This window comes from Hibiscus syriacus, unplaced genomic scaffold (genome assembly GCF_006381635.1).
Source record: "Hibiscus syriacus cultivar Baekdansim isolate YM2019G1 unplaced genomic scaffold, ASM638163v2 tig00111848_pilon, whole genome shotgun sequence".
In the NCBI taxonomy this organism is placed as follows: Eukaryota; Viridiplantae; Streptophyta; class Magnoliopsida; order Malvales; family Malvaceae; genus Hibiscus; species Hibiscus syriacus.
In genome coordinates this window covers 812,105-820,612 of record NW_024063201.1, presented here as the reverse complement: position 1 = coordinate 820,612, position 8,508 = coordinate 812,105, and the positions used below count along the sequence as shown (strand labels likewise).

At 36.9% G+C, this 8,508-nt stretch overlaps 1 pseudogene; it reads left to right on the top strand.

The window, feature by feature from the left end:
* The first annotated feature begins 378 nt into the window (after positions 1-378).
* LOC120172278 lies at positions 379-7,832 on the top strand (annotated as a pseudogene).
* Positions 7,833-8,508: the final 676 nt, after the last annotated feature.

Sequence of the window (8,508 nt, the reverse complement as noted above, 5' to 3'; positions counted from 1 at the left end):
TAAATAAAAAAGAATAAAATAAAATATACTATATAATATATATTTTTAATTTTTTTAAAACTATATATAATATATATTTCAAAAATATTTTCAAAACAACATATTATATAATTTTAAAAAATGTTTTCAAACCATATGTTATATAGTTTTCAAAAATGTTTTAAAACTATATTATATATTTTTAATTTTTTTTTTAAATTATGTTATATATATTTTAAAATTATTTTAAAAATTATAATATATATATATATATATATATATAAATCCGACGAAAATGATTGTTACATTAATATAAATAAGCGAGTCTATTTCAATTACGATTTGGTTACCAACATCAAACCTTTCTAAAACATTCTCTTTCTTTTTCCCTCCACAGCCATGGCGGTGATGTCAAAGCAAGATCCATCACCTTCCTTTCTTCAAACAGTAGAAGAAATCATGAGACTTTACAGATCACTCCCACCAAGACCTTCAATCGGTGATGTTGAAGCAGCCAATGTTGCGAAAGACGGCTATCGGATAGAGCAAAAATCGCAACTGATAATTTGAGAAAATAAAAATTAAGATAAAAGAGACACAAAATTTACGTGAAAAACCCCTAAATAATATAGGGTAAAAACCACGGGCAACGGTAGAATAATTTCACTATGAGAAAAATAGGAATTACAACCTCTCTCGATCTACCAAGGAGAAAACAATGATAATTCTCTCTTGATAAAAAGGAGAAAACAACTCTTAAGAAACTCTCTAAGTTCTCTCTAGTATTAGAAGAAAGCTAGAATGCTTTGGGATGGTTTTGAAGCTAAATGTGCTAGGGTATTTATAGCTAAATCTTAAGGACTTAATCTTGTAAATACCCTAAAGTTTAGTGATTAAATTTTGTAATTATACCTTACTAAAATCAACCAAAGTTGGCTGCCCACTTAGACTAAATTAGCAGCCGGCTGCTGCCATAATTATTGACAATCTCCCACTTGAAGATTTGATTGGAACAATAATATCTTCACACCATTCTTTCTACCTTGTACCATCATGTTGCTTACGTCTCTGACAGGCCACAAGAGGATAGACACTAGGTAAATTTATCAGCTTTGATCGCCTTCATCATGAAATCTGCTATGTTGTCTTTGATATGGATCTTCTGCATATATATCGTTCATTATTCCACCTTTTCACGAATGAAATGGTACTGAACTCATATGTACTTTGTTATTGAATGAAATGCTGGATTCCTTGCTAGATGCAAGGCGCTTTGACTGTCACAAAACAGAGAAACATGCTCTTGATTGTGCCCAAGATCCTTCAATAGCATCTTCAACCAAATTGCTTCTTTACTGGCTTGTGTAGCTGCTACATATTCTGCCTCTGTTGTGGATGTAGCCACAACTGACTGCAATTTTGAAACCCAGCTTACAACTCCACCAGCAACTTTAAACACATATCCTGTAGTAGATTTGCTTTTATCCAAATCCCCTGCATAGTCAGAATCTACATACCCATTGATTAGTAAGTTTGATGCTCCGTAACATAATGCAATATTTGAGGTCCCTTTGATGAATCTCAGGATCCTTTTTACTGTATTCCAATGCTCTTTTCCTGGATTCGCCATGTACCGACTAACCACTCCCACTGCTTGTGCAATGTCTGGTCTTGTGCATATCATAGCGAACATCAAACTTCCCACTACTGATGCATACGACACTCGAGACATCTCCATCATCTCTTCTTCACTGCTAGGACTCATACTGGAGGATAATTTGAAGTTAATAAGAAGAGAGGTAGAAATTGTCTTACAATCTTGCATGCTGAATCGTGACAAGATCTTCTTCAAGTAATTCTTTTGTGAAAGCCAAATCTTCCTATTACTTCTGTCTCGGTGAATTTACATCCCTAGAATCTTGTTTGCTGATCCTAAGTCCTTCATTTCAAATTACCTAGCCAGTTGTGCCTTCAATTCTTCAATATGATCTTTGTTGGGTCCTGCAACCAACATGTCGTCCACATACAACAGTAATATAACAAAATTGTTATCACCAGGCCTCTTGAAATAAGCACAAGGGTCTGCATTAAGTCTGTTGTATCCAAGGCACATAATGAAGGAATCAAATCTCTTATACCAACACCTCGGCGCCTGCTTTAGACCGTACAGAGATTTGTTCAACCTGCAAACCAAGTTCTTCTTTTCTTTTTCTTCAAAACCTTCAGGCTGGAGCATGTAAATCTCTTCTTCAAGATTTCCATGAAGAAAAGCTGTTTTAACATCTAGCTGCTCTAGATGTAAGTTCAATGTAGCACACATTGCCAAGACTACTCGAACTGTTGTTAGTCAAACCACAGAAGAAAAGATTTCATTAAAATCAATACCTTCTTTTTGAGCATATCCTTTGACCACTAGTCTTGCACGATACCTCTCCACTTGATCGTCACCATTTCGCTTGATTTTGAAAACCCATTTGTTACCAATTGGCTTCCTTTCTTGTGGTAGTGGCACAAGGTCCCATGTATTATTTTTATGAAGGGCTTCAATTTCTTTCTTGCATCGCCATCATCCATAGTGAAGCATCTGAGCTGTTTATTGCCTCCTGGTATGTTGATGGCTCACCGTCCTCTGTGAAAAGGCAGAATGCAATATTACCTTCTATAACATAATCTAAGCACCAATTGGGATACCTTCTAACACGATCTGATTGACGAGTTGTTGGATCTTCAGAACTCTTTGGTTCTTGTTCATCATGTGCTGGTTCTGCTTCAGAAGAATCTCCTTGTTCAAACTTCTTTTCCACATGTATCTGTGTAGTCTCTGACTTTTCAACGCTATTATCGTCTTCTTTTCTTTGTAGCTTATTTTCTACAAAGATAACATCCCTGCTGATGATCACTTTGCGGGCAGTGGGATCCCACAAGCGATACCCCTTTACTCCATCAGCATACCCCAAGAATTTGCATTTCTTGGATTTTGGATCTAGCTTTGAAATTTCTTGGGAGTTGTACATCACGTACACAATACTTCCAAATACATGGAGGTTTGAATAATCAGCTGGTTTACCAGTCCACATCTTCATTGGTGTCTTCAGCTCTAATGCAGTTGATGGAGCTCGATTCACCAAATAACAGACAGTATTGACTGCTTCTGCCCAGAATGATTTTTCTAGACCTACACCCCTCAACATTGCCTTGTTCTTTCTAACAAGGTTCTGTTCATCCGCTCTGTCACTCCATTTTGTTGAGGAGTGTTCGCCATTGTGAACTGTCTTTTGATGCATTCTTTCCCGCAAAAGTCATCAAATTCTTCGCTTGTGTATTCTCCTCCATCATCTGTTCTAAAACACTTGATCTTATTCCATAATCAAGTTCCACCCGCGCTTTGAAGTTTTTGAAAGTTGAAAACACATCTGACTTCTTCTTAATAGGGTACACCCAATATCTCCTAGAGTAGTCATCAATAAAATGAGACAGTATTTTGCTCCGCCAAGGGATGTAACCGGTTCTTGACATACATCAGAGTGAACCAATTCTAGAACACTTTTGCCTCTAGAATTTGATGTGTTGAATTTCAACCGGTGCTGCTTACTTGTTATGCAATGCTCACACAAAGGAAGTGATACCTTTGTTAAGCCTGAAAGTAGCTTTTGCTCCACAAGGACTTTCATTCCTTGTTCTGACGTGTGTCCAAGTTTCTGATGCCATAGCATTGTAGAATTTGAACTACATGAGGCAACAGAGGCTTCTGCTTCTAGCAAAGTCTCTCCCTTCAGTATGTACAAGTTTGATGCTATCTTTTCGCCTTTCAGCACCAAAAGCGCTCCACGGAACACCTTCATGATTCCTTTACGTGTTTCAATCTTGCTTGCATTATTATCCAACAATCCGTATGATAATAAATTTTTCTTCAAGCCTTTCACGTGTCGCACATCTCGAACAACTTTAATTGTTCCATCGTACATCTTCAATTTGATAGTTCCAATGCCAACGATCTCTAAGGCATGATCATTGCAACTATACACAGATCCTCCTGAGGCAAGTTCATAATGATGGAACCATTCTCTTCTTGAGGTCATATGATATGTTTCTCCCGAATCAATGAGCCATATATCTGCATATCTCTTTCTGCCTTTCACGGTGGTTGACGCTTCACAACATAGAGTATCTCCATCATCTGAAGTGTTTGCAGTATTGCCTTGTGGATTGGAGTTTTTATTTAGACTCCAATAATCCTTCTTCAAGTGACCCTTCTTTCCACAGTTGTAACACTTTAAATTCTTCTTGCTCCTCGACTTCGATCTACCATGTTTGTGACTGCTGCTTTGGCCACGTTCTGTTGATCTCCCTCTCATCATTGTCAATGCTTCTGCTTGTTGTAGATTTACTTTTCTGTCTTCCTTGTTCTTTCACCGATTTTCTTCTTGTAGAACATCAGCTGCAACGTCATCAAAGACTAGACTGGTGACATTACTGTTTGTCAAGTTGATGATGAGTTGATCATACGAATCCGGTAGACTTTGAAGTAGAAGTTCAGCACGTTCTTGTTCTCCTATTTTACAGCTTAAGGATGTAAGCTGAGAAAATAAGTGTTCAGTGTTTAAGTGTTCTGTCACTGAAGTAGATTATGGCATACACAGAGTATACAATTTTCTCTTAAGGAAAATTCTTCTTGTAGAACATCAGCTGCAACGTCATCAAAGACTAGACTGTGACATTACTGTTTGTCAAGTTGATGATGAGTTGATCATACGAATCCGGTAGACTTTGAAGTAGAAGTTCAGCACGTTCTTGTTCTCCTATTTTACAGCTTAAGGATGTAAGCTGAGAAAATAAAGTGTTCAGTGTGTTTAAGTGTTCTGTCACTGAAGTAGATTATGGCATACACAGAGTATACAATTTTCTCTTAAGGAAAATTTTATTGTGCAACGATGTGACCTCGTACAATTTGGTGAGATGATCCCATATCTCCTTAGCTGTGTTTTTCTCCTCGATGCTTGACAATACTTCATCTGCTAATGCTAGATGAAAGTTTGCCATAGCATTTCTGTCCATTTCGATCCATTTGCTGTCATTTGCAAAATCCACCGGCCTTTCACTAATAGCCGCTAGACACCCGTCATTCCTCAGGATGGCCTTCATCTTTAATTTCCACAATGAGAAATTTATCCCATTGAACTTTTCAATATCAAATTTCATTGCCATAGCTTCTTTTACGGATAGCTCCCACTATTTCACTATCGTGAATAGTTCTCTGGAACCTTCAAAGAATGGGTAATAACTTCTTACTTTCTTATGTTGGAGAATCCACCATTTGGTGGCAACCACAAAGAGAGTAAGCAGATATTACACACTCTAATCTAGCACGGATACCAATTGTTGCGGAAGACAGCTATCGGATAGAGTAAAATCGCAACTGATAATTTGAGAAAATAAAAATGAAGACAAAAGAGACACAAAATTTACGTGGAAAACCCCTAAATAATATAGGGTAAAAACCACGGGCAACGGTAGAAGAATTTCACTATGAGAAAAATAGGAATTACAACCTCTCTCGATCTACCAAGGAGAAAACAATGACAATTCTCTCTTGATAAAAAGGAGAAAACAACTCTCAATAAACTCTCTAAATTCTCTCTAGTATTAAAAAAAAGCTAGAATGTTTTGGGATGGTTTTGAAGCTAAATGGGCTAGGGTATTTATAGCTAAATATTAAGGACTTAATCTTGTAAATACCCTAAAGTTTAGTGATTAAATTTTGTAATTATACCTTACTAAAATCAACCAAAGTTGGCTGCCCACTTAGACTAAATTAGCAGCCGGCTGCTGCCACAATTATTGACAGCCAAATCCGTTCTCAAAACCATCGAAAACGAAGAAAAGGTCAAGCTTGAAGATATCTCAAATGAAAAACCATCCCAAGATGTCCCTGCTGAGCTCTTCTCCATCCTGCAACAGGCCAGGAAAACCATGGTGTTGTTTCAAAGCCATGAGCAAAAGAAAGATGCTCTTCATTTGGTTGAAGCTGACAAGATGTTTGAGACTTTTGATGGATTGATTCAAAGGGCTTCGTTCCTAGTTTCTGGGGATACCCTAGATGAAAAGGTCACTACTTTTGGGGAACATGTGAGCAAATTCCATGGAGAAACTGTTATTATTGATGATAGTTTGGTGAAGCGACAGGAAGATGGTGAATTGGATAAAGATAATGCTAAAGGTTTGGTTAGAACTTCTTCTGCAAAGGCCTCTTTCTTCTCAGGTGAAGAATACAATTTCTTGTCGTTTTTGAGCAATTTCAGTTTCTTGTGAAATTTTGAGTTTTTTTTATTCTTTGATGATTGTTTTTGTTCCTATGATGTATTGTAATCCAGATAAGTAGAAGAAACTAGAATTCTTATTTTCAAGTTATTTTGTTTTGGTTGAATTGAAAAGGAAAGATCATTACAATGGGTAGATATAATTGATTGGTCATGAACAGAGAATCAGATTACAGTTGTGTTCACATTTTCAGTTGTGTTGCGATTATTGCCATCGTGGATATAACAGATCTTATTGTGGTCACTGGAGTATTGCGTCTGTGCAATAACTGTTTCGGATGACACTATTACTGTTATATAACAATCGATATTCCAGTAGTGCACTGCTATTTAAATCCTTGATCATGAAAATTCAGTCCTAAACGAAGGCTTTTGGTGTATCTGCAGATGAAAATAGCAGAGAAAAACTGAACCTAATGAAGACAGCAGCGCTTATTGAGAATGCTGCTAGAACAGGAGGGGTAGTTCTTGATCTTAGGGGCAAGTTGATGGACCAGATTGAGTGGCTTCCTGTATCGATTGGGAAACTAAAGGACGTAACTGAATTGGACATATCCGAGAACCGTATCATGGCACTGCCACCCTCCATTGGTGGCCTTCAAGCCTTAACGAAACTTGATCTTCACTCGAGCCAACTTATAAACCTGCCTGATTCATTTGGGGAGCTTGGCAATCTAATATAGCTTGATCTCCATGTGAACAGGTTAAAGTCGCTGCCTGCCTCGTTCGGGAACTTGACAAACCTCGTGAATCTCGATTTGAGTTCAAATGAGTTCACACATTTGCCAGAGTCAATTGGAAATTTGAGCTCTTTGAAGAGACTAATTGTGGAAAAGAATGAGCTTGAAGAACTACCATACACAATGGGGAATTGCTCCTCACTATCAGAGTTAAGATTAGATTTTAATCAGATAAAGGCTCTTCCTGAGGCGATCGGGAAGCTCGAATGCTTGGAGATTCGGACTGCACACTATAACAGGCTCAATAGGCTGCCGACAACAATTGGAAACCTTTCCAATTTGAAGGAGCTTTATGTAAGCTTCAACGAGATCGAATTCATCCCTGAGAACCTCTGCTTTGTGGTAAGTCTCAGAAAATTGAATGTGGGGAAGAACTTTGCAGACTTAAGAGCCTTACCGAGATCAATAGGAAACCTCGAGAAGCTCGAAGAGTTGGATATAATTGACAACCAAATCAGAGTTTTACCATATTCTTTCGGATCATTATCGAAATTGAGAGTTCTCCGGGCTGAAGAGACTCCACTGGAAGTTCCACAAGAGAAGTGGTCAAATTGGGTGCTCAGGTAATGGTAGTTTGATGATATGATTAACTTGCAGGGATATTCCCTGTTTAGGTCATATCAGACGCTAACTTATTCAACTTGTTTGTTCATTAGGCTGTTGTTGAATTCATGGCTGATCTTGTTGCTAAGAGGGATACTGTGTCAGCACCAGAAAAAGATGAGAATAGTTTCTTCTCGAGAATTTGCTTGATTTGTTGGCCGTTCTGATCCGCGACCACAAATACAGAGAACATATAACCGGTACTATTCTTTTTCAGCCTCCTGTATATAGCTCGAAATGTTTTAGTCTGTTTTGAAGATGTGTTCAACATGAGTTTATATTACTTGTAAAGTATATGCGAGTTTCCTGAGCTTTCTGCTAAGTTTTAAATCTTATTGCTTTTATTTATATTTTTTCGAACTCAAGTGAAGTGAAGAACTTAACAATTGTAAATATTTTGGCATCTATTCTACTCTCTTTTCTGGTATAAATTTTGCTTCTAATACATCTACTCTTCCCACATGAAAAATCAGGTGGAATGAAATTTAGTGAATGATATAAGAAGGAATGTTTTCTTCTTTTGATTAGTTGTCCAATGTGGTTTCTTGGATTCTTAAATAAATAAACTTTACTGAAAAGGACATATCTTTTTGCTCTCCAAGGTATTCAGGTAGTTCTAGGTATTTGGATAGTTCTACCATACAACAACTTAGTTTAAGGTTAAGAAAGGAGAATAGATGCAATCGAAAATGTTATTAAAAACATAAGATTTCTAGTTGGACGCAACCTAAAATGTTATTTTTTATTTTTTTTAATATTCTCTGTTCAATTGAAAAAAAAATTCCATAACATTTTCGGTTGTCAATAAAAAATATTAGAAAAAAAAATTAAGGTTGTACTTAATTGAAAATGTTATGGCTTTTATAACA